The sequence below is a fragment of the Struthio camelus genome, chromosome 2 (assembly GCF_040807025.1).
Source record: "Struthio camelus isolate bStrCam1 chromosome 2, bStrCam1.hap1, whole genome shotgun sequence".
Taxonomy (NCBI): Eukaryota; Metazoa; Chordata; class Aves; order Struthioniformes; family Struthionidae; genus Struthio; species Struthio camelus.
The window spans coordinates 151,827,978-151,853,832 of NC_090943.1; positions in this window are offsets into that span (position 1 = coordinate 151,827,978).

A 25,855-nucleotide genomic window follows, 5' to 3' on the forward strand; every position below is an offset into this window, starting at 1 on the left:
AGACAGATTTTTGATAAGAACATTGAAAAATTAAACTATCTGGAATACTAATAAAGCAAATTATATGTGAAGATTGAGTGCCATAAAACTTAAATTTATTTTGATCTTATTCATGCAGAGATGTTGTTTAGTTCCATTCTGAGCATCATTTTACATGGAATTCTGCAACATCACCCACTGACGGAGGAGTGCTCTTTGTTTAGCTCCTTCCAGTTAGCAGAGTAGCAGGCCACCTTATCTACAGGACACATTTTGAAAAGTGCTAATTGAAATAGGCATTAATGAGATAAGAGGAAAGCCAATGTCTCTGGACTAATGTGTTACTTGCAGTTACGGTCTTTAATGTTCCGTGACTAGAGACTTCTCCTCAGTGCCCCCCAAGTGACAGCCAGCTTCCGGTATGTAAAGAAGGATTATGAAGGACTTGACCCGCACATTCAGAAAGTAAATCAATAAAACTATCATCAGAAAACCAAAGCCCTTTAAGGACTTACATTCTAGCTCAAGTAGGTCACGAAGTAAACACTTTGTCCTCTTTTAAACAGTACTGTGCTTAATCAGGTTAATGAAATGGCAATTCAAAGTTCTTTATCTGATGTTCCTGTCCATAGAATTACAATAGTTCAGAAACAGTGGATATGAGGCAATCCTAATGCACATTTTTAATGAATATGAACTCTTTGTAATGAAGTGGCACCTCTTGCTTAGCAGCTTGAATTTCACTGTTTACTAGTCATTAAAAGACTAAAACATACCGTTGGGAAATATACATTAGCAGATTTATTAGCTACAAATGCAACTATAGCATTCCCTGACTCTGCTGAGCACTGTACTTCTTTAAGCCCAACTGTATATACACTTTTGTTTATCTTTTTGGATCAAATATTGATTTTGGACCTGTTCAAAAGAAAGCTTCACTCATCTGACGCCATGGAGCTTTTTGAAAAAGTTCGTGTTGGGCATTACTTCTCATCTTGCTTTGAACATTATCTGAAGTTGTTTCGATATTTTGCTTGTGATAACACCCATTTCTGAAAGTAGAACAGGCTGAGGCAGCAGCCCTCCTCTTGTGCCTTGTCAGCTGCAGCACCTAGTTGAGGGAACTGGACGGGATTCTCTACTTCAGTGTAACAGTCAAAGCATCTGAGGTTTTAAATACTAAGTTCCCTCCAAGAATCAACCTGAGATTTGTGTTGCTTTATAACCTCTGATAATGGGCTCTAATAAAAAGCAAATCAAAACGAAGCAAGTATACTTCTTCCTAGTAAGATATTTTTTTCACGGTTGATATTCAACAGTTCAAGCCGGAATTAAATTTTTATTTTCAAAAGCAGTGTCCTGTATGACTGGTAGTATTTGAATTCAATGATAGGGTTAGGTTATGTGATAAAAGGCTCATCCCCACACAAAGGAGCCCAGAGATGCCATGACTGGGGTATCGGAGCACCCCATGGGCTAGGGGGGTCACTGCCTGCAGATCTGGGAGCCATTATGACATGCCAGGAAGAGCAGTCTGGGAGTGTACAAAACTGATTATGAGATTTTTAGGAGTGAAACCAAAGACAAAGAAAGAGAAGGATCAAGGTGGTTTGGGGAGGAACAGGCATGAGAAATAAAGGGATAACGGGGTCTGTGTTTGTTTGAGTGCTGTATTTTCTCTCTGTATTGACCATGTGACCAGCCATGTGTATATGTATATCATATACATGTGTTTGTGTGTGTGCCCACTGGGAAAACTTGCCCAGATTCACCCCTGGCTGGACCTGGGGGCTTGGAGCTGCGGCAGCCTTACATTTATCAGGCTACTGAATATGGCATCTCCTAATACTGGGCAGTTCTCTTTCTGCTGCTTTTCTCCTCCGTTCTTCCTGGCAGTGATGTCAGTGAGATTTTCGTGTGCAAAATGCGTAAGACTGATGTTGCTGTTAGCTCAATATTTCTAGCATGATTAATTGCCTCAGTTACCCAAATTATGGTATCCTAAAGGAACCTCATGTTTTAGAGAGTGCACAGTGCGTGCCATATAAAATCCCAAACCCTTTAAGCGCTCTTTAGCTGGACAGATGAACATTGTGGCATACGAAATGACTAATTGTGTTTAAAAATGTACATCAATATTTATATAGTGCAAAAGGATGGCATAACAGTTTCTAGGCAAGGGGAAAATGGTCTCTGCCTTGAGGAGTTTATAGTCTAAACTTAGATCTGACAAAGTGAGTAATTGCAAACAAGAGAGCATGAGAGTTACAATAATAGGAAAGTTGCAATTGCTATTTTCTCCACCTCTTGTTTACACTTCTTGCTACCTATACGAGTAGTTTATAATTACTTATTTGGGGTAAACTAAAAGTTGCTCTGTGGTGAAATGGTCACATGGAATGAGCGTGGGAAAATGAGAGGATATGATAAAGAAAGAGGTAGGGAGAAATGCAGGACAAGAGAAAGGTTAAGAGAATAAGAGAACTAAATGGCTACAGAAACAGTCATGAAGAAGAAGATGGGAAGGAATGAGAAAAAAAGCCAGGTAGAATCACAGAGGATCTGCTGCAAGTGGTCAGTTAGGCTAGATGAGCAATGACAAAGTCTATTATGTGTTCAAAATCAAAATGCTGAATATTTCAATGTGGCATACACACTGCTGAGGAACTGAAAGATTTTCGTGATAGTTACTGATAAGTGTAGCAACTGTGGGGCAATGGGCTTTTTTTAGGCCATTTTTTGAGACCCAGCAGGGATGTCGCAGCCTCTGCCCCTTTTCTGATTCCCATTACCATGGCTGCTGGAGTACAGGGACCTACAGAGGCAACAAGAGCCTCCTATTTGCCTGGCTTGTAGAGTCTGCGAAATTCTGTAATTACACGAGAATTACCTTGTGCAAATTGCCTTACACAAAAACTACCTTGTGTCCTACGCAAAAGGAAAATAAAAGACAATTACACAAGGGTCCTCTTGGTCCTTAACAGGATGCGAATATATCATGGTAATATGCATTTTTGGGCTAAGGTCATTGTATAGGTCTGTGGTCAAACACATATTTTCTCTTCTGGAGATTTCTTCAGTAAGCGTTCTTACTAGAATAGAGAAATTCTAACATAGGGCATACTGATTTAGTGACTCAATTTCCTGGAAAAACTCCCTCATAACTGAAATGTGTGTTGACAGTGAAAACGGAGGGATCTGAGATAAGAAAGGCATTCAAAACTGTTGTGAACGTAATGGGGGAAGCTTTCTGTTAAGTCCGGGTTGGAGCCAAACATTGACAACAGGCTACTCCCTACAAATCATCAGATTCATAAAACAGATTGGCCTTTCTTGATAGTAATTCATGGCTCTACTCTGCTCTAGCCTTCCGTGATTTACAGTCAAGAAGAAACCATGCGTTGTGGAAAGAATGAGATGTATTTTGTATCGTAAGCTTTGTAAGTCAGAAAAATGCCACAAACTTAGCTCAGAGACATATCTAGCTTTTTATTAGTGTTTGAAGAATATACATAATTGATCTAGGATAATAGGAAATTTATTTGTATAAATATTTGTGTGCCCTGCCTATGTGATAAGAGAGTTTGTTTTAAAACAGTCTAGACAGAAATATGAAAAACCTTAATGAGAGTGATGTTAACATGACAAAAAAGTCTGCAAAGTCTCATTATGTAGATTATCCACCAAATGAAATCTGACATATATTGTCTGTCTGGACAGAGTCCAAAATTATAGTTAATGAATAAAACCTCTGAAAAGGTTTTATTCCAAAAGTTAAAATAGACTTGCACAGTTTGCTCAGTATATTGTGAGAAATACTTTTATACTGGATAGGACAACACCTAAGCTATGACAGATTAAAGCAAGAGTGTAACCTTCTACATGCCAGGTGGAAGTTTAATATCTGTTTCTTTCAGCAGTGCATTTCCTGGTTGACACTATGTTCTTATAAAAGGAAAATAAAAGACAACTGAAGCTCCCTGGACTGGTAAAAGAATACTGCTTCAAGAGGAGACCTACTAGTATAAGTACGGGTTGAGTGGAATATATTAAAAATAAAAGAGCAAGTACATTCAAATGATTTTGAAAGGTTGCATTATTTCAATGAAACTTGCAGTTTTAAACATAAAATTACTGTTTAACAATGAATGGATTGGAAACGCTTATAAGGGAAAAATTAAACAGTGAAGAATATAAGTCAAGGTTACTAGAAAGCATTTTCTTGATTTCAATCACTGGCTTATGTCCGGAATTAAATAATTGGTCTACTATAAATAAAAAGGTAGATGATTTTTAACCCATGAGGAAAATTGTAGTTTTGTTCAAATAAATGCCAGATACAACATCCCACAGACCTCAGGAAAAATAAAATGAGTCCTGCATCCTTCTCCAATACTGTTCTTACTAGCTGTTATGCAGCAGTTCACAGCCATGTTGAAATAGAAGCATTTTTGCTACTGTGCCTTTTACTATTTCTCTAACAAATTATATGTGACACATAAAATATAATTATTTGTTTTCCATTACATTTTTAAAATGGCATTGCATGACTTTTGTATGTGCATGTAAGTGTATTGATAAATCTTTTAGTGTTTTCTAAAACCTATTGTCAAAAGGAAAGCATTAATATTAAATCTTATCATATTTAGGAGCGATGCCTTATATTATTGTAACTTCTTCTTAACAGATTTTGCAAATTATTCTGTTCTACAACAGTATATGAACATCTCCCACTTTCTTCCTTCATTTATAACAGATAATTACTGCAGGAAAACATCTACAATAATTATGCTAATCAACAAGACGGATCTCCATACACTGTACTACATACTTTGCTGTTCTGCTTGATGCCAGTATGTAATCCAAAAATTCCTAGGCCATTTCTTGCTGTTCTTATAAGAACAAAAGAACAGCTGTACTGAGACGGAGCGGTCTCTCTAGTTCATTGCAAATGATTCAGAAAAATGCAAGAACGGGGCTATCATACAGCAGTATTTCTCTGGTAAATCCTCCGCAGGTTTAGCAATCAGAAGCTGAGGGAATTTCTGAGCCAAGGCCATATCTTTGTGTTTAATAACTCTCGATGGACTTTTTCTCTGTGCTTTTTATTTCTCATTCTAAGAAGACTTCCTTGAAATTTGTAAGGTGTCTCATTGATGCACCTTGAACAATTGCTACAGACAATATACTTTTTCATTATCTTTTGACTGAGAAAAAAAGATTTATTGAAGCAAATTTGGGAAAAAGGAGTCACAGGTATAGGAAGAGGGCAAGCACCCGAGAGGATGAAATGGGACCTGTATCTGGAACAAGATTAGTAAGGGACTTGTGACTGATTCTGGCACTGAAATCACCTGGCAGAACACAGTTCATAGTCTCATATTACATAGCATTAGACTCTTTTACTGTTCAAATGGGCTGGCTGCACTACCTACCTGATGTACAAGTAGATCTCTGGCCTGTGATAATCCATGGATCACGTCTAAATACTGTTTGGGAGAGTGGTAGTTGGCCCAGGCCAAAAGCATGCTAAGGACCTTACTAGCAATTTAAAAGCTATACCAACAGTTTAACAGTTAATCATGCTTCAGTGTCCAAAAATCTTCCCTGGAAATATCAATTAACTATGAAAGGTGAAACCTCTGTGCTTCTGCTGGTGTTTTATGTTCTGCACGGTTGTGTTAGACCAGAATTGAATGATCATTTTAGCATATCAGTTGTTATTAGTGAAAAATTTGTAATCTTGGGGGGGAAAAGTCTCAAATTATCTTAGGAAATTTCTCTATTTTAGCAAAAGCTTTACTGTCTCTATTAGGAGCCATTTGTACATACTGAAGAGATGACAGAACAGAACAGAAACTTAAGGAAAAAATAATTGCCCGTTATGATCCATAGAATGACACAGGAGAAAATTGTTCAGTCTTTCAAACTTGGTTACATCCGTTCTTATCAGGATCTGCAGAGATGTTAGGAAGGTTCTGTGACCAGTTTTACCAGAGGAAGCTGATCCATTGTTGATCTGTAGTCAGACTAATTATCGTGATCAACGTGATTGCTTAGGTCAGCTATTCTCCTCCCTTTGCTTTCCTGATGAAGAAGAGTTGAGACCCTGATTTCTGTTGAACACAAATGTTTTCAGCTCATCATTAGTGAAATATTTAGGAAATGCAATGCAATCAAGATATATTCATTGTTCTGAAATGGGCAATGAAGCTGATGAGCTTATTGTACACTTCTTGATCAATTGAATCATATAGATTAAAAATTAAAACCTTTACTGTTACGTTGTGAGACTGTAGCACATGTTACGAAAAGGCATCTTATACCAGATTATAAGTCATGAACTAGTTTCACTAAAGTTTTCATGCTACAAAACTGATTTTTCTAATAGCCAGATAAAATGACTTAGTTGTCATATTCAAGATTATCAGGACACCACAGCCAATAATGACATTTCTTTATATTACACTACCCTTTAAGGAAACTCATCTGAAATCTGCCAGGTGGTGTATAAATAGAAAGGAGACACAATCCTGCTCCAGGTTCTCAGGAAAGGTCAGTGAATTCTGTGTTCACAGACTGCTGGACCAAGGTTGACCCATGCAGCTCCTTGCAAGATCAGGCTTGTACTAGGCCTACTTTGAAATCAATGAAGCTTCTCATGAATACTTAGACTTTCTGAGAGGAACTCTCTTGAATGATTGATGTATAACATTGTGTATAACTTTCAATGTACAGAAGCGTAATCTCTACATAGCTTTTTTTCTTCCAGTGTCTTGCAGATTGATTACATTTCATCAAAATCCTAATGCCTGTTAATTGACATAAGAAAGAGAAATCAGTGGAAGTCTTTTGGCTTATTCTAGTCCTGTTAAATTCTGACAACAAGAAGAAAAATGTTGTATTGCACCTAGAATCTATAATTCTCATTGCTCATTGCCTGTTCTTAGTCCTTCTAAGGCAAAAGTCAAAACTCCATCAATATTAGGGAAAACTTGCTACTGATGTAAGAGTAAACATGCTCTATGAATACTAGTATCTGTCAGCTTTTGCAAGCAACCTAATCAATGGCATGCATTTCATAAGAATAACTTTTTGAAGCTTGCTTCTTTAGTACTTGCAATTGACTACAAGAGAGTTGTGCTTTCATTTGCCCTCATATCGTGCTTAAAAACGCTAACAGGTAACTAGTGTTAAGGTATGCAGGGAGATGGATGAGCCCTGTTATGAGGTTAAGCTAACTGGAAGGAGCATGAGAAACTACTGGACATGGCATCACTTGCAGATGTGAGAAATAACAATGTGAGAAGCTGACAACAGTTATAGTTAGTGCTGTTAGGGATGTTTGGATTTCACAAGTGTTTATGGGAGTGTTGTAAGATAAATGGCCAAACTTCACAGATTCCTGAAGCAGGGTATTGATTCACAGTATATTGAAAGGGGGAACCTTTGAGGGAGTGGAGGCTTGCAAGGTTAAGAGTACCTTGGTAACCCTATCAGTAGTACAATATACAGCTGAGATTACCTAGCTGCCAGAATTACCAAACTTGACTACAGAAGTAGCAGAATTGCGAGCAAAATGACAAGGAGAAAAAATAACAAGTGGTAAATTGTTTATTTGAGGGGGGACAAAGGCAGAGGAAGCGAAGGGTTAGGTGGATCAGTGAAGCACAAGCATGGAAAATGTCAGAAGAGGAGGCAGTTTGCTTGTCTCATCAAGCCAGGCACTTGATCACCACAGTCTGTCCTAGCTTCTTATTAAACATTAGTGAACTTCAAGCTGGACTACCCAGCAAGAAGGAGGAGAGTGGATAAAAAGACCCAAGGTTTGGGCTAGGATCCCTGATGGACTTAAGATTTGGGCAGAGTTCAAGGGATCCATAAATGTGGACACACATGTGAGTTAAGGGAGTGAGGACAAGCATACCTTCCACTAGCCAACTTCAAGCCTGATTAGCCAGAGAGGAGGAATAGGATCAAACCAGTTAGGCTCATTTTTGATGTGGATCCTGTTTGTGTTTGTGTGGGTGCCTGTGCAGGTCCCGTTCAATCTGTCGATCTGTTTGTGGTTGGCTGTGTCTCTGTTGTGTGTTTTTGAGGTGCTGGTTGGGAGTATATGCTCAGACTACAGCTGGAAATGGGGAAAAGCAGCAGCCTCACATCTAGCTGACCAGGAGGGGGGTATCCCCTGGTTCCACAGTTACTCTTAGTGACTTGCACGCTTTTCTGTTAGATTTCTTTATGATTTTCTCTATTTCTATTTCCCAAATCCATTACAGGCACTGACTGTCTTTTACCCCTTAAACTAGCTGATATATGAAAATAGATTTTCATCAGCCAAGATCTGCTGGATTACCACCAGGAGGACTTCTGTTAAAAAATTTGATACAAATTAGGTGACCTTGCATTCTGATTTACCAAATAGGTTAGAGTATCCTAGGATCTAACCTAAACTACAGCATTTATCAAAGATGTCTAAAGGGCCATTTGCTAGCTGATATCATCAAGGGTGCCCTAGCCAGGTTCTCCTCCTGAATCACTACTCCTCAATCATAGCCTTATAAGAGTAGTAAAATGACCTCCTAAAGAACACACAAAGGATGGAGCTTTCCACCAAAAGGCAAATGGTTTCCAGTCTTTTACACATATTTATCTTGCACAAAAGGAGCAGGGTGGGAGAATCGGCCTCAGGAAGAGGCTCTCTAGTTCCAGAAGCAGCCCTGTGACCACATGTGTAATAGGTCCTGCTAACTGTTTTGTCTTATTTATTATTGTCTTCAAACAGGCTGTTGCTTGCCAAAGTCTTTTCTCTGCTGAAAGGTAGGATGTTTCATGCTGTTCTTAAACTCATGTAGTAACAGCAATTATAGCTGAGGAGATAACACCTAAGGTGTTTGACCTTACCTAGACTTATTTTATTGACTAATACATTAATACTTCATGATGAACCTACTTAGTGATTACATAAGGAAGATTATACCTGACACTTCATTTCTGTAGCCCATTTGAAAGGCTCTATTTCTGTATGTTTGTCATGCCTTAGAAGAGTTCATCTATTGATTCTTGTCTCAGGCAATGCAATAATTTTCTGTAAGAGTTCAGTAATTCATACTGTGTGGAGACATTGTTTCTGTGTCCAAAAAAATCACGGAAAAGGATTATTATTTTATTTTACCTAACCCACTGCTTTTGTAAAATTATTGTTTCCTCTTTTGTATTTATAGGTTTATAAAGAAGGCATTATATCTGCATCTGAAAGCCTGTTTTATAGTACAGGCTATCTCCATTTTATAGGGGTTATGTCCTGCAAGATACTAAATCCTTTGGCTCTGATCCTGCAGAGCACTTACATCCATGAGACTTTGCTCTGAAATCAAAAGGTTGTCTCAAATATACAGAGAGGGATGGCTCAAATATATGAAGTTAAGGATATGCTTAAGTGCCCGGTTTGCGTAGCAATGCTGAGAATTTTGTGAAGTTCAAACATACAGGAACTTTATTAACGCTGCAGATAGGTTCAAGCTGAAAAGCTAAGATCCAGAATGAAATAGTATTTTGTCTTTTAAAATATTATTTTACTTTTATAAAAACCAAGGTCTTGAAGATTGCATCTATGCTCTAAAGCATGATCCATGCTTTAAAGCCTGATGAAAAGCAGCCAAAAGATTTAAATACGTAGAGAGAATTCCTCAAGATCTGTAGAATATATGTCCAAGAATTTTGTCTGAACTTGTCTTTAATTACTTTGCATAAGAAATGGGTTATGCAGCAGAGTGTACTCCTGTGGTCTCAGAGAGGGTCAGGCAATCAACACTTTATAACAACCCTTTGGAGTAATTCTATCTGTTCTATGCTTCTCATTGATCTAGATAACTCTACCTGTGCTTGCTATGCATTATGCAATACCAAACAGTCTGTCTGCTCCCTTGACAGCTTTAGCATGATCCTTTTCACAACAAAATCATCTCTTCCATCTTTCCCGTAGTTAATTTGCAAATAACTGATTTTATTCTTCATAGACTGTTTACAGAGCTTTCCGTGGGTGAACGTTTATTTAGGAATGCCAGCTCCAGTGGATACGTTCATATGAGGAAGTAACTACCAGTGTTAATTTTCACTAAAATTTGCCTGTAGCTAAAGCAGTACTGTTGCAACTGCAAAAGAAACATTCTGCTTACTGAAAACTTATCAAGTGCAAAATGTAGATTTTAGCTCCATTGTATTAACTAGCTTTGGATCGCAGGAGACTAGAGGTGATGTGGTGGGTAATGTGAACAAAGGCATGTATAATTAAGCAGCTGTAGACATAGCTCTGGTTGCTGTTCCTGTCTTTACCGGTACTATCTTTCAAAGATAGATCACTATCAATGCTATTGATACTATTTAAAATGTGACATGAGTACTCTTAAATGAATGACCTTGACACATCAAGTCCCAGTTTTCTCCAGTTTTTCTTCTAACATTGTTTATAAAATTGAATTCAGCATTTTTCAGTTCTTTCTTAAGGGAAAAGTTCATTTTTACTCCTACTTTGTCCTCAAAAGAAGGGATGCATAACTTTTTAACAAGCAAGTGCTCACTGGAAGACATTGTGTTTGGCATAGCTTCATGTACAGACATTTTTACCTGGCCTAAATTTTAGAATTCCCCTTCCCCTCCATGGTGTGTTTTTATTTGTCTATATGAACATGGGCCTCAGGTAAAGCTTTTTTTTCTCAGTCTCTTTGCATATTCAGGCATTCAAATCTGTTAACTATGCACTCAGTGGCGAGTGCATCCCAAGGCAGGGCTGATTGATTGAGGTCAAACTTTTTTGCACACCAGGGGGAGGTCATGCAAGGCACCTGAAAACTCGACTAAGATTGGAAACTCTTATTGCATATCTTGAAACATGATAACACTATGGAAGTCAGAAGTATAATGCAAACTGAGCCATGCAGGAATTCTAGAGAAAGAAGTGCACCAAACAAAACTCCTTTGATTAGTTTAGCTTGTTTCCGAGGAATTGTGTAATACATTGCTTATGGATAACTTTAAACTCTTTCACTGTTGATAAGAATCATAGAAAATGTAGGGCTACTCTACCATTAGTGCCTCTCCAACTTCTTCCTTCAGATAAATGTAATAAAAATGATGAAGAGACTGGAAGGGTTGCTTTATTAGAGAAGAATAAAAGACTTCTGTATGTATAGCTTAGCTAAATGATGACTAAGGGAATGACACTAACAATAGAAAATGCTCCTTAGCAAGCAACCCTGTAATGGCAGAGGTCTAGATGTATTATTATTTGTATAAATGCCTAGCAGGGCCAGTTATACTAGCTACTACACGAATGCGCAGTAGGGGATGATGCTGAAAGAGCTCCTTGTCGGAATAAGGAGAAGGAAACACCTTGTACCAAGGTTACGCACCATGGGACTAACCAAGCTAGCAGTGCAAGTCCAGAGCCCTACTCAAGACTGTTGAATTCACCAATTTCACTGGTAGTTTCTCTGAAACGAGCCCCTTCTTCTCATTTGACAAGCATAATGGTCATTATTTCAGAAATATGGTCTGTTTTGCAGTGTACTGTGATCAGCCCATTTGTAACTGTCAAGAGTCCTATAACACTCACATATACAAAAAGGGTAAAATTAAGATTCTGAGTGTGCTTATTTTCCACACTAATCAGATGCACAAGTGAGAGGCAAACTACTGCAACCAAGATCCAGTATTGTGGTTTTATAAAATTTTATGGCAATGCATTTTAGACCTGAAGATAATAGTTTAATGTGCAACATCCTAGCCCTTTCCACAACGAGACTGAGTTCTGCTTTTGCTCCTTCTCATACTCTTGTGTACAATAAAATTTAAGTTTTTTGAGCACCGGCTTCCATTTGTTCTGATTCCCATAAAACTAAGCTTATTGTGCTCATCACAGATTCCCCTGTTGAAGCCAGTCCTGTCTGGATCCCATTTTGGCTCACCGCCATGGCGAAACTCGACTTCCAGTACAGCCAGCAAACATCTCTCCTAGCCCCTTATGTTGGTCGGGAGCTGCCAGCGGTGGAAGAGGGGTCAAGTCTGGAGCAGAGTCGAGGCAGATGCAAAGCCAGCACAGACTCACTGCGAGGACGAGGAGGAGCAGCCCTTGCAATCTGCGGTCCGAACCCTACTCACCTCCCCAGCACACTGTCTTGTCAGCCTGGAGGTGTGAACCAAAAATGAAGCACTAGACCATTAGACATTTGCCTGTGGGTTAACAGGAATAACACGGAAACAAACACACTATCTAAAACAAAATTTTTCATGTGTCTGTCTCTTTGCAGACCATTCCAACCCAGACAGGCTTAGTCTTTAAGCTTTTTATCCTTACAATTAAGTTTTAGTCTCCCACAAGGTCTATGTTACAACCTCTTCTAAAGAAGTAATAGACGGCTTGCCTGTTGCTAATCTGAAAATAATGTTTTCACAGTATAGAAAAATTAGAAGTATATTCTGTTCAGAACAAAAAGAGTATTTCTAATTTCTCTGCAACACAGATGTTTAGCGAGCCCTAGAGAAAACACCAGTACCATCTGGACGACATGTCACCCTATCCAGATGGAAAATTGCTACTTAATATTGGCTATGGGCAGAGTTGTGCAAAAATACCATAAAATTTCAAATTAAACAATGTTGGAAAATCCATTTAAACTACTAGCAACTACTTCATCATTGCCAGGAGTCTGAAGAAAGAAATAGCTGTATGAAAATTAGCAGAGCTTGCTATAATAAGACAACACAAGTCTGTATTCTGCATGTATGAAGAACTTTTTTTGACTAAAAGATGTTTGAATATGCCAAGTGAAAATAATGCTGAAGAAGGCTACTGCTTGTATTTTCTCTTTTGGCAGGTGCCCTGACTGCTGCTTCTCATTTTTCTAAAAAGAATGGAAATCGTATTGCATAAGACTAATATGCGGATAAGAAAATCTATTATTTCTTGGAAGATTGTATTTTGAGATTAGATCAAATCTAGATTTAAGACTCTATCCAGAGAGCTGCAGATGGCATTTAACAGGAGGTTTGGCAAGGAAAACAGGCAGGTTCCTCTATTCATTGCCTTTCCTATGCTTAATTAAGTCTAACCTATCATTTAGCAATAAAGGGGAACAGTAACAATTTTAAAAGAGTTTAGAAACCGTGTTCACAGGCCCCTAGGGGAAGAAAAAATATTTTGCTCCTGACACTGTTGACACAGGCAACAGTGGATGCTGAAGTATTTTTCTAGCCGTTTCCAAAAGTAATAGTCAGAGGTACAGAGTTTCTAGGAATAACAGTCCAGAATTGCCCTGATTTAGTTTTTTGGAATACAAGAGAGCCCTCTCACAACAACAGTGAATGAAGTGAAATCCTTGTAACACGGACGATGAAAGTCCCTAGTTGTTCCTTGGCTGCGAGGCACAGCTGTGGTAGTAACGGCTTTCCATTTCCAGGGAATGTGTTTCGTGTAAACATAAAGGTGTCTGCACCAGGAGGCTCCAGGGTACATCTGAGGACAGTGCCTCCTTCCTTCCTGCTTTCCTGTGCCCTGAAGGTCAGTGTGGCCAGCTCCTCCTCCCCGCTGTGCTCTGTCTCGAACTTCAACAGAGAGCCTCTTCACACCCCTGCTGCAAGCATCTGCGCAGACGTCCGGCCACGTCCTGCACAGTCTGCCAGAGCTCTCTGTACAAAATCTTCCTAGATACACCTAGGGCAGCCTGAATCATAAATCTCAGGACTTCCCATCCTGTTGTTTTGGGACGGTCAAGGCAGGTTACTTCAACTGAATTCTCCTTGCAGTTTCCTGGGCAAACCTTTTTTTTTTTAAAATACCTTCGAGCATCCCTAAATAGTTCTTTCAACTAGAAAGGGAACAGTGCTAAAAAAGCCACCATGAAACACTCAGCTACACATTGGCAAGTCTGGGGAAAGGAAATCAGTTCTGGGGAAGGAAATATTCACAGACAACCCATACCGAACAGATGGTCAATTCTGAACTACTGACAGAAATCTTGCTCTCAGTGTCTACGTTCATTAGCAAGAGGATCGCAATTTATTCCACAAGCCCCAATGAAATGCTACATATTGGAAGAGAACCCACAATGGCTTTTTTTTTTTGGTAAAATATGATGGGTGTATTAAATTATTATAGAGACTTTTGATTCTAAACAGTAGATATATCCTAAAAGAAAGAACTAATAGAGCCAGAATACACCAGAAAATTCATGTGTGTCCCACGCTGAAAACCAATTTGTAGGGAATAATGAATGCTAATTTTCTCTGCTAACTTCTGCTTCAGATTTGCTGATTTTAAAATCATAATAACTGTAATGATAACAGTTATTGCACTATTTCCCAACTGCCCACCAGGCAAACTCAAATCGTGACCTAAGAATCATGTCACTTTCTCTCTCTCTCTTTTTTTTTTTTTTTTTTGCTTATTCTCATACAGATAAATTCTTATACAGATAAATTCCCTTTCAGCTACATCTCTGTATTCCTGTTGCCGTCAGGTAGATACTGTGTTCTGAAAGCAGTGGTTTCTTGTTCAGCGCAGTAACAGGAAAGAGCTGGTAAATGTCAGTATGCTACCTTGGCTTTCTAAAAGTTACAACAGCATTTCAGCATTTACCTATAGGCACTTCTAGTGTTCATGCTAAAGACTGAATTCCTATTTTGTCCACTGTTTTTGTGGTATATGTGAATCTGGATAATAAGTTCCTTTAGTTATAGATACTTCAAGAATAACTAACTGCCTTTGAGTCAGTGAGTGACAGTAGCGGAAACAGTAGCTAAAATTCTTACTCCTTTGACTTGTGTTTCAGAATACCATGGCAATGATCCTGCCTGTCAAAAGTCTCATGAATTCTGCATGGAAGTATCTGAATTGAGGGAGAATCAGGCCATGCGTAGGCTCAAAGACAGCAGTGTGTTAGAGAGCTTATGGCATATTGCGAGTTCCCCCAGTGAAACACACACGTCCTGTTCTTTGCCGCAGTCTATAGCGGGTGACCTGGCAGAGAAGAGCAGTGTTGTATCCTCTTTGCTGCACTGGCAGGCTTATGATATGCTTAAAGTGCTCTGAACTATGCTGAACGCAGATGTGGGCATGTTAAACGAGACGACTGAGCTGTGCTGCCTCTTGTGCAGTTAACTGACTTATCTCTGGGGCATGTAAACTCCACCTAGCCTGAAAGAGACTTCCTGCCCTGAAGGGTAAAATCCCTTAAAGAGTACTTATTTGACGCCAAAAAGACACTTCATTCTTCCAGTGGAATTTCAGTTTTCCTGCCCTAATTGAAGATCATGACATAACCCACATAATCTTCCCCGTGGCCTGAATTTGCTAGCATGTGGCTAGAGAATAACCAGTATTAGTTTGCAGATGTGGGATTATATTTAGATCATACACTGGATTTCAAACTACGCTGGTTACTTAAACATTCAGGACCTTCTAATCTATCTCTTGATCTTTTCAGTATAGAATTCACGTCATTTAGTCCTTCTATTCCCGGATGGCCATTTAGCATTATCATCATTTATTGTGTACTGGTTATCAGGTACTTCCTGGAAATTCAAGTTAAGAAAACCCTAAACACTTTTCTGAGCAGCTTAAAGTGCAACAGGAGACAGAATTAGAACAGGCTTAGAAACAGGAGAAACAATAACTTTTTAAACCAGGGACAAGGCAATACAGTAGAGTTATCTTGTTGATGGTAAGATATAAATATTGGGAACTTCTTTATGAATTGAAAGTGACTGAATTACACAGGACACAAAATTTCCCGCTAAAGTGACAAAACTCTGCATAAGTAGGAGCTATGGCCTGACCTGTTAAAGAAACTACTCAAACCTAAGATCTAGGAAAACAAATCTACTCACAAAAGGCAATGATGTATCCTGTAATTTATACATTGATGTAACTTCTGCGGCCTACCTTCACTTAAAACTATGACCTCTACTATCATGTGAATCCTGTTGTTATAGAAAAAGAAGATGAGAACTCTTAGGAACCCAGTTTTCAAAGGCACAAACAGACAGGCTTTGCTCGAACAAATCGCTGAATATTTTTGTGGGGGGATTTTCCTGTCATGTTTTCCACCAAATATCTCCATACGTTTGGTGATTCAAAGTAATCAGAACAACAACTTAATCTCAAAGTTATTGACCTGAGAGGAAGAAACCCCAGACTTGTGCGCACACGTAAGTGCAAAGGCAAGAGTTTTCTCGTCCAAAATGAGATCTTCTGGAAACACAGCTCTGATATGACATTTGACTCAGATGGCTGAGCCCTCTGCAGTGAGCTCACAAATACAGCTGTGCATTCCTACAGTAACCACAGCATCTTCGCCAAACTTTCCTTTGGAGCAGAGGCATGTTGTCCAATCCACTGCTAACAGTTGTCTCTATCTTCTGTCTTACTTTATATCAAAGACTTTTCCAAATTAATTTGCACTTCTTACTCCCACTCGACTTTCTGTAGCCTTCCGGTCTTACCTCTCAGACATGTAAACAGTGTTTTAGCGTCATTATAAAGCTGCCACTATCCTTTATTAGATGTGCTTTATAATCTGACTTTAAATTCAGTATAAAAAAGTCTTCCTTCAAAATATTCGTGGCAAAGTGTTCCTATATTCCAGAAACCTAACTAGAACAGAAGTGGAGAAGTTGTTGTACTTTAGTTTCAAAGTCCTTCTCTTAGTTCTTGTTTTCATAAAGGCAAACAGCAAGGAAAACACTGTAGAGCGTGATCCAGCTGGGGAGGAAGGGAGAATCAGGGCTGCTCCGACTTGAGAGAAGCTCTGTTAGTTTTCAAGGACAAAAGAAATCCGTTTTTCATATGAAATTGGATGCGTATGCTATGAGCCAGGCTTTGTTCTGGATGCAAAGTAACCTAAAAACTCAAAGCACATTATATATTCTAAGTCTCTAAATGTCACCTATTCTATGTTAAACTACAAATCAGTTTCCCAAATTTTCTTTAAAGGGTTACATATACTTCGATTACTGAACTCACCTTTGAATTTGTACTGAAATACCAAATCTTCCTCATAATTCTTACAGGGACTTAAGTTGTTCTTACTTTTTTCAAATTTAGTTCATGTTTCATTTTACTGAACACATAATACTAAGGGATGATAAGAATGTATACAATATTTCCAACAGCCTTCCTAGAAGAGATCCCTAACTAAATGCAGATAGATTTTTAGGAATGTATTATACAATTTAAAGAAATGAATTATTTAATGAAATTGTAAGTTATTCCTTCCAGAAGTACTGGGAAAATGAAAGAATATTAGAATTTTTGATGAGATTTGCTTTCTTTTTTAAAAATTACCCAAAATTTATGAACCAGAAAGTTTAATATTTTTAAATGATATTACTTCTCTTTTACTTTGTATTAGAAGAAGTATTAAAGAGATTATGACTCAATATAACACAAGTAGGATGGAGTAACTCTACACTAAATAAGTAGAAAATAGAATATTTCCTTCCACATGTTCTTTTGGCACCATAACTTTTGACTGACTTACTCTCTTATTATTGGAATTTGCTTTCAGGTCTCTGAGCTGCCTGTGACTTCAGGTAGAACGTCTGCAGCCCCAGACATAGCGATAACAAAAGTTATATTATATATTGATAAAACAGAAGCACCTCAAGTGGGTCAATGCTGTGACACATTCTGTTGATAGAGGATTCAGATTTCCTGGTATGATATTACTTTAGAAATGCTTCAGCTAATCTGTATTTCCAAACCAGAAGATTCCATGACACTACTGTATAGTGCCAGGTGCAAGCAGTGCGGTTTGGCGCAAAACTGGTCGGATGTTGTATTAGCTGCCAGGATCGTGAACCTTCTCTGATAAGCAAATAAACAAACAAAAAACCCCACTTGCTTTCTTTCACCTGACTTTTGAAGTGAGAACATTATCCAGCTGAAAAATAACTTTAAGTTCCGTAACTCGGTCAACGGATTCTATGTTACGGAAAAGAGTCATGATAACACAGGAAGTCTTGCACAAAATTGTATTGAGTATATTGTATATAGAAAGAGTCCAGAAATCTTTGTTTCTGATTATTTTACCAGTATCGTATGCCAGCAGTGAATATGTGAATTCACTTCTTTGGAAGAATGACATTGACTGCCCCCCAGTCCTCTGAAAGAACACTAAGCAAACACTGCTCACATCATTATATTCACGAATCAGAACACGCAGCTTAAATTTTCTAAGCTAGAGAGATGTAGCAGTACACTGGGCATTTTTATGAGTGACACAAATTGGCACTTCTATTTTCAAACATAATTGAATGCTTTAAACATTTCAGAGGTAAATGTCACAGCATTTGAGTATATGCCTGATTATTTTTCTTTTTTCTTTCTTATACTGAGGTGGTTGGAAAAGTGGAATTATAGTCAAATAAAAAATTGTAAAAGTTAGTATTAGAAATATCACACCTGATCTGCTCTCATTTTACTAAGGAATAGGGCATGCCATAAAAGCACTTTCTTTGTACTTCACTGAAGGGGAAGGATCTGAAACAGATCTGAAACAAAGGTAGCTTTTCTCTAAAGCTCTTCAGGAACATTTGAATTAACAAGATGTTAAAGGAAATTAACTAGGAAAGTAGAAAATTTAAAAATCTGAATGAATTAAATCAATGGAGGTTAGATTAAAGGTTTAACTTGCTTACTGCTCTTCAAATTTTCTCTTTAAAGAAAATAAGATAGACATCTAAGTACATAATGTAAAAACTAGCACAAAATTAAAAACAATCGTTTGATTTTTCTGTGAGTTTTATTTTGGTTTGGTTTGGTTTGGTTTTTAAATCGTCAGAAATTGCTAATCTTGGTACAGGTCACATTAAATAAAAGAACATAGATGATACACCCTACACTCAGATTTTGCTGCATGGTAGTTGTAATGCAAATGCTCCAAGTGGTTAATTCCTGTGTGCCACTACAAGAAGATCCAGAAATCATTTATTTTTGTGCCCAAGAGGGTTTCTGGGTTTTAATACAGAGGAATAAGCAGATTCAGAAATGTACCTGAGCCCTCATGGGACAAGAAAGCTATTGTAGCATTGAACTTTATCCGCTGTTATTAAATTATCATCACTTTGGAGCTGAAAAAGAAAAGGTCAATTTCCAGAAAAAAATAAACAAAGTGCATGCTTGTGTTAATACCTAACCTGGAAAATGTCTCCGTGTTCTGTAGAGATCTTTCTTTTTTAATTTTAAAGCACATGGAAATATAATTAGACTGCATTTCTCATTAATAACAGAGTATTTGAAATGAGAGAAAATTAGGCCACCCTCAAGTAGCTGTTATACAGCATGCTTAATTTGAAAACTGATGTATTTGTCTCCACAAAAATGTAATAGAAATGTACAGAAAGAGACAAAAAGAGATCCAAGAGTGAGGCAAAACTTTTGTTCGAATTAAACTGATTCCAGCTGTTTGGGGACTTGATTGGCCTCTGAGAAAGCTCCATTTTTATTAACACTTTTAAACAAAATTCATAGAATATGTTTTGCACTTCTGGAGCACAAGTAGCATCCAGAACCATCACTGAAAGTAGGATCACATCAGATTCCTGAGAGCTGTAACAAAAGGCCCAATGTGCCCAAAATAAATTGTATCAAAGGAAAGAAGGCACACAAACTGATGAAGAGAAAAAGAGGTAAGGAGAGGTACTTTTCTCAAAGATATACAGCTCCATTTTGCATGAATAACACAGCCTAGTCTAGTTTCCATCTTGGTCTTGGCTGCCTCTCAAAAAGATTAGAGCATGAAATTCTTTTAAATATAAAAAAGTTTTTACAAAAAAGTTTTCCCAAATTTTCTGCAAGACAGAGAGCACTGCTAGTGGCAAATAATGGTGCACAGGACTTTTCTTAGATCCTCTGTGCATGGTCAATGTTACTGATTAATGAAATATACTGGAGATTTCCTACTGTGCTGAGCAAAAATAGCTGAAATCCATGAAATTTTGTAATAGCATGAATTCAGGACAGAAATTAATAGCCACCCACAACTCTATAAGTTCGAACATGAAGTTATATAAATCCAATTTGCTGCTATTTCTTAGGAGGCACAACTGGCAGTTTTCAAACACTCATGCAAATTATATCCAGTATTTGCATGATATTTGATTTTTCTTTTATGCGTGAACAGTCCCCATTCTGTTTGTGATATCTATGTATTCTACTGAAAACATTCTTCCTCTACTACTCTTTTGTTGTCAATGTCACTGTTCAACATCGATGAACATGCATCAACTACAATGTGTCCCAAAATCTGTGTTTTTTCCGTTCATGATTTCTGCTTAATATCAGTTGCTCTCCAGTCACCTCTAAACTATAGTCTTTTCTGACATTCTCCACCCACGACAATTTGCAACACTTGCTGAGAGTGTCACTTTTTTGTGTGAGATTAGACTTTTATGTTTAATGAACACGATTTAACAGCAACCTTAATGCACACGTATCAGTTTTGGGATCTGACATGAATGAGTTTCACATTTACTTTGTGTCAGAAAAAAATATTTTTCCCCTCTTCTGAAGATGTTGAAATGAGGTTCAGATATTTATTTAGAAGATGGGTTTCAACCTCCTTACCTGTCCTTAATGAAGGAGAAATAGTTCTACGAATAAAAATTACAGGGCTAGTTCTGTTGTGCTTTGCACGAAATGGAGCTGGGACCGGAATCTAAGATTCTTGCCCTCCACTAGTTTAACCTAGCCAGAAGTCCGAATTCAATCTCCTCCTTAACAGGCTCCCCGAAAAGCATAATATTCAAAAAGATTTGCAGAAGTTCCACTAAATTGTTCCAGTTATTAATTTATGATGAAAATGGAGGCAAGGGGAGGATTTTAGAAGGAATTTTTTTTTGTTCAGTTAAGATGTTATTCAATTTCTAATACACACAGTTTGTTAGAAGATCATCTGTAACTTAATTTCCTAAGGAAATGAGGCTTATTCAGTAAGCCTCTTTGTGTGTGTGTGTGTGTGTGTGTGCGTGTGTGACTGTCAGTATACACACGTGTGTGAATCCCCTTATTAGCATTTGGACCCTCTGTGCAATCTTAATCATACTAAATGCAAGAGTAGAAGACTTCATAAGACCTGGTTCTTACGCATGTCAGGAAAGCAGATACTTGGGTAGAGCAGATAAACTGCATTAGGGAAAGTTATAGTGTGAGAGCATTACACCTCGCAGAGAGAAACCCATTCAGGAGCTCACCCTCCATATATAAATCAGTAGGAAACCAAGCTTGGTTGCTTCTGCTGCTCACAAACTCCACATTTATAGTATTTTATTAGGCAGTGATCAGTTGAGGAAGGGGACCTTTGAAATTTATGTTCATTAGCAGTGTTAGTAGTCAGTTCAGTCCAGGAGAACTCCACAAACCATTTCATACCCTTGGCCTTGTCAGTGAAAAGTGGAGGGGGGTTGTATCTCCCACCTCATGCAGCAAAATTCTGGCATTTTCTTGTCCCATTATTGTATCCTTGTCAAAATTATGATTTCTCCAGATAAGTCAAATTAGAAAAGGGAAAAATTGAGCAATGCATATTGGGAAACAAAACCTGAAGAAAGATATTGAACAAGAGGCAGGACTGTTGCATTTAATCTGCAGAAGAAAAACAGTTTAAACAATGTGATTCATAGGATCTAGGAATGACAGTCTTTAATTATTTTAAATAATTGGAATGTGGTGTCCTCTTTAACTATATCATCTCTTTCCATCCTTTTATGCAAAGATAATATTTATTTTTCCCTTAAGGTTCCCAGTGTTTCTAGATTTTGCATAAATCTAACTTTTTCCTGTGTTTTCTCTCTCTTTCTTTCTCTCTCTCTACCAGGTGTCTAGAAACCTGCTTCAAATTTTTATAAGGGTTTTCCATTCCTGTTTTGTACATGAGGGACTGAATCCAGTGTATAGCCCAAGTTCTCTTGACACTGCTCCCCATACTCTAATGAGTGGCTGCCACTGACCCCATCAGAACAAAATCTCTCAGGAGAAGGAGACAGTCTAAGGATTAGGATGATAGTCTGCAGTTGAGAAGACCTAATTTCAACTTCCTGCTCCACTACAAGTTTCCTGTGTGATCCTGAGGTCAGGTCTACAAAAGAATTTAGGTGCATAAGATAAAGTTTACACAAAATGTAGGCCCAAACCATTAAATAGAGGAATCTTCATAACCTAATAGTTGCTCATATTTCCCCCAGTAAATTTCCCACAATGCCTAAAATTCTACATCCGAAAATTTTGCACAGAAATAGAAACCGCATGAACAGAAAATCTATCAAAGAGCTGAAGTGTTAAACCTTTATTCTTTGAAGTACTAGGAAGAATAAAATTTTTCAATCAATACTGTTTAAGAGTGAGCTCTTTTAAAGAAGATTTTACTGTATCTGACATTTTGACATTTTTAGAACAATAGGCATTCTGATCACTTCACAAACATCTTTGTTCCTTTTGCAGCAAAATACACCTTCAGTGTCAAGTAATTTTTCAACAAAGATTTCCAATGTGAACATCTTAATTGTATTATTTATCTTGAACTAGTCATGTATTTGATTAATAGTCATGTGTAACTGACAAACGTTTATATACCAGGTCTGAGAAACAAAGCAACTAGAAACTGCAGGAGATATAACCAAAATTAAAAACCCTAAAACTTCAACAAATTAACCAAAACAATTCCTATTGTATAATTCAGTATATCCACCTTTTAAAGACTGCTATTTATCGTCGCTTCTTTGAAAATATATTTTGGTCTATGAAGGAGCATACACTATGTTCTTTTCAAAATAAAAATCAAAAAAAGGATTTGAGTTGCCTTTTAATCATAGTTTAAACTAATTCCAGATCTGGGCCCTTACTTTGACTTATCTGAAGATGATGCAGATCCAAGAGGATCATTATTTATGAATGGTCAAATTTGCCAGGCCTGCTTCAATGTGAGAACTAACAGAAATGAATTTTTCTGACATAAGCATTTTTAGCCTCAGTATTTCCAAGTTTCTGCCATTTCAGGGAGGCTGTATATTAAGTGAACTACAATATTAAAGTTTCTCATAAGTGTAGGGGTCAGTATATGAAAAACCTCTCTCTTATCTTAAATGAATGACTTAGAAATCAGAGCTGAGCTCAAAAGCAATAAGATGGCCCTTCGTTTATATCTAAACATAGAGTATACTGAAAAATTGTCATAACTTATATCAGTTTACAGCAGAGTTAGAGAGTATGGAACAAAAGATCTATGGGAGAACAGCTACCATGGGAACTGGTGTCCAATTCATTTGGTCTAGATATCCTCTAAATTTTCTAGAAAGTAAAAAAACAAAACCAGCTTCAAAAGAATCCTAGCTATCATATTGAGCAAAAGCTCTTTTAGCTGCATAATCTGGACAGTGCAAGCAGTGCTAGAACAGAGTTAGATTATAGAATATATATCTAAAACAAATGTTACTATTATCTAGAATCTTTTTGTCATCAGGTTTGAGAACAAGCATATCTGTAAAATTGTTTAGTAAGCACTAAATGTTCATCATTTTCAGACTGCACTATAATATAGTGCAGACTAACAGTTTTCCAGGTAAAGAATTATGTTTTAAAGAATGTGAGTAATGGCTTTTTCCATCAACATTTTTTTATTTTCTATTTTCTTGGCTACTTTTCTTAAAGAAAAAAAAAAAGCATTTACTCCTCCTCTAGAGTTTTTTCTTTATATAGTTTCCTCTTTAACAGAGTTTCTTGGCTTTACTTAGCTTTAAATTAATTCTCTCTTCGATAGTAAATGATACATAAAAGAAAAAAGTTGTCTAAAGTGCCTTAATGATAGCATTTAAGTGCTCCATAACATTGTATGTCAGTATATTGTTATGATATTCCTGTGGGAGTCTCATAACCATATTAAATGAATACAAAAGTAGGTTAGGTTTAAAAATATTAGGTGGTTAAATAATTTGAGAGAGCAAGAACAAGAAGCCAGCTGTACCATGAACACCAGAAAGTGCAAATGGCCTTCACTGAACTTTCCTGTAATTTATATGGATGCAAAGAGGGAAAAGAAAACAAAGTGTAAAGTATTTTAGGCTTTACAGATTATGTAACTTTGGGAATTATGTAATTTAAGAGCGTGGAGTTTGAATGTTTAGCCTTTCTTTGTTTTTAAACTTACACAATAAATAAGTCAAAAAATTCTACCAAGAATTAAGGAGATAAGATTTCTAGTTTTAACTCCTCAAGTCACTCATCCTCATTTTTTCTTGGCTCAGGAATTGTTTCTGGTATGCAGAGGCAGTTACCCCAAATTCAAAGGCTAAACCAGTTCTACGCTCTACAGATTCTCTCTTAGAAAGATAAATTTATCTATCTGCCGCATTGCTTGATTCTGTATACAAGCATCTTGTATGCCCAAGTTTCTGCATGTTGTTGGAAGTGTTATGCATTAGTTTTACAAGTATGTCTTGAGTACTGTTTTGTTACATTTTCTCTTTGCTAAAGAAGCAATTAATTAAAAGCCAATATTTCCAAGTCACAGCTTGGTGACCTTAACTGCCAGAGAAAAAAATGGTCAGAGCTTTTTATTGCAGCCTGATGTTCCTTGTGCTGTTCCAGCAAACAGCACAGTTTTCACTCACATAAAACTTACTTAGCTGACAGTCAGTCCTGTGCACTCCAGGCTCCTGCATAAGAATAGTTTATCTTTAATTCCTTTGCATGTCTGCAGTAATTTACCCTACCGTACCCCAAAATGCTTGAACACTGAGGTTTTTAATTAGGTGAGCCAATTTTTGTATATAAATAATTTCTGCTTGCAACCACAGTTATTTTAAGGTATTACATCTTAAATCTCCATTTAAGTCAGTGATTGCTTTTATGTCTGGGTTATTGTGTATGAAAGAAAAAAAAAATACAATAGCTATCACAATAGACCCTACATCTCCCGTCAAGCTTGTGGGTACTATCATAAATCAAATATAAATAATAATAAAGACTCTGCCGCCAGGCTGTGGAGGTTAGAATTAAGGAAAAGATCCTTCAATTGAATGTATAGGTTTTAAGAAATAGAAACTTTTATATCTCTGGCAGTTGCTGGACCACTCATCTCATGAAGATTCAGTAGATCTGGAAGCAGTGCTTCTACTCAATCCCAAACAGATGGTGCTGTTTAAGATCAGGCTGACTCAAATGGAGTCAGTCATGGAGCTACAAATATTTCAGAAGAGTTTAGAAGAATCTGTTATTCTGTATTTTGATGAAAAGATGGAAGAGAATGACTTCTCCTTCCCAAATTAGACTGAAGATAGTTGATATTATGTACTTGAATGGCAGGCTTATTCCTCTCCTCCTCAATTACTGCCGTTTCCTTTTTCGCATATTGATGTTTGCATCATCGCCAAATAACATTCTACAAAGAAGAATGACCACTTCCTGTCCAAGAGTCAATTATTTATATTTACCATGTAACCAAACCTGATAGCTACTCGTGACAATCATGAATAGCAGAGCCACAAAATTGAACTGGCACATTATCATGCTATACATCTTTGAAAGAAATAGTCACACCTCAAAGAATTTCAGGCTATAGAGAATGGAAGCGGAATAGGGCTATGCTTTCAGATTATCAAAAGAAGTATCATAAAGTATCATATTCTACTGGATATAATTCTAAGTTCCTGTTCTGGCTTCTTCTCTGCCTCTGACTTACTTACACCTCACTTTCAATTCTCTTCCTTGCAAAGACTTAAAGAGAAAACTGTAGGTCTGAGACTGTGTCTCACAGTCATACACAATGGACATCTAATTTTTATGAGGGACTCTTACATGTTTCTGTAATAAAAAACTAATATTAAT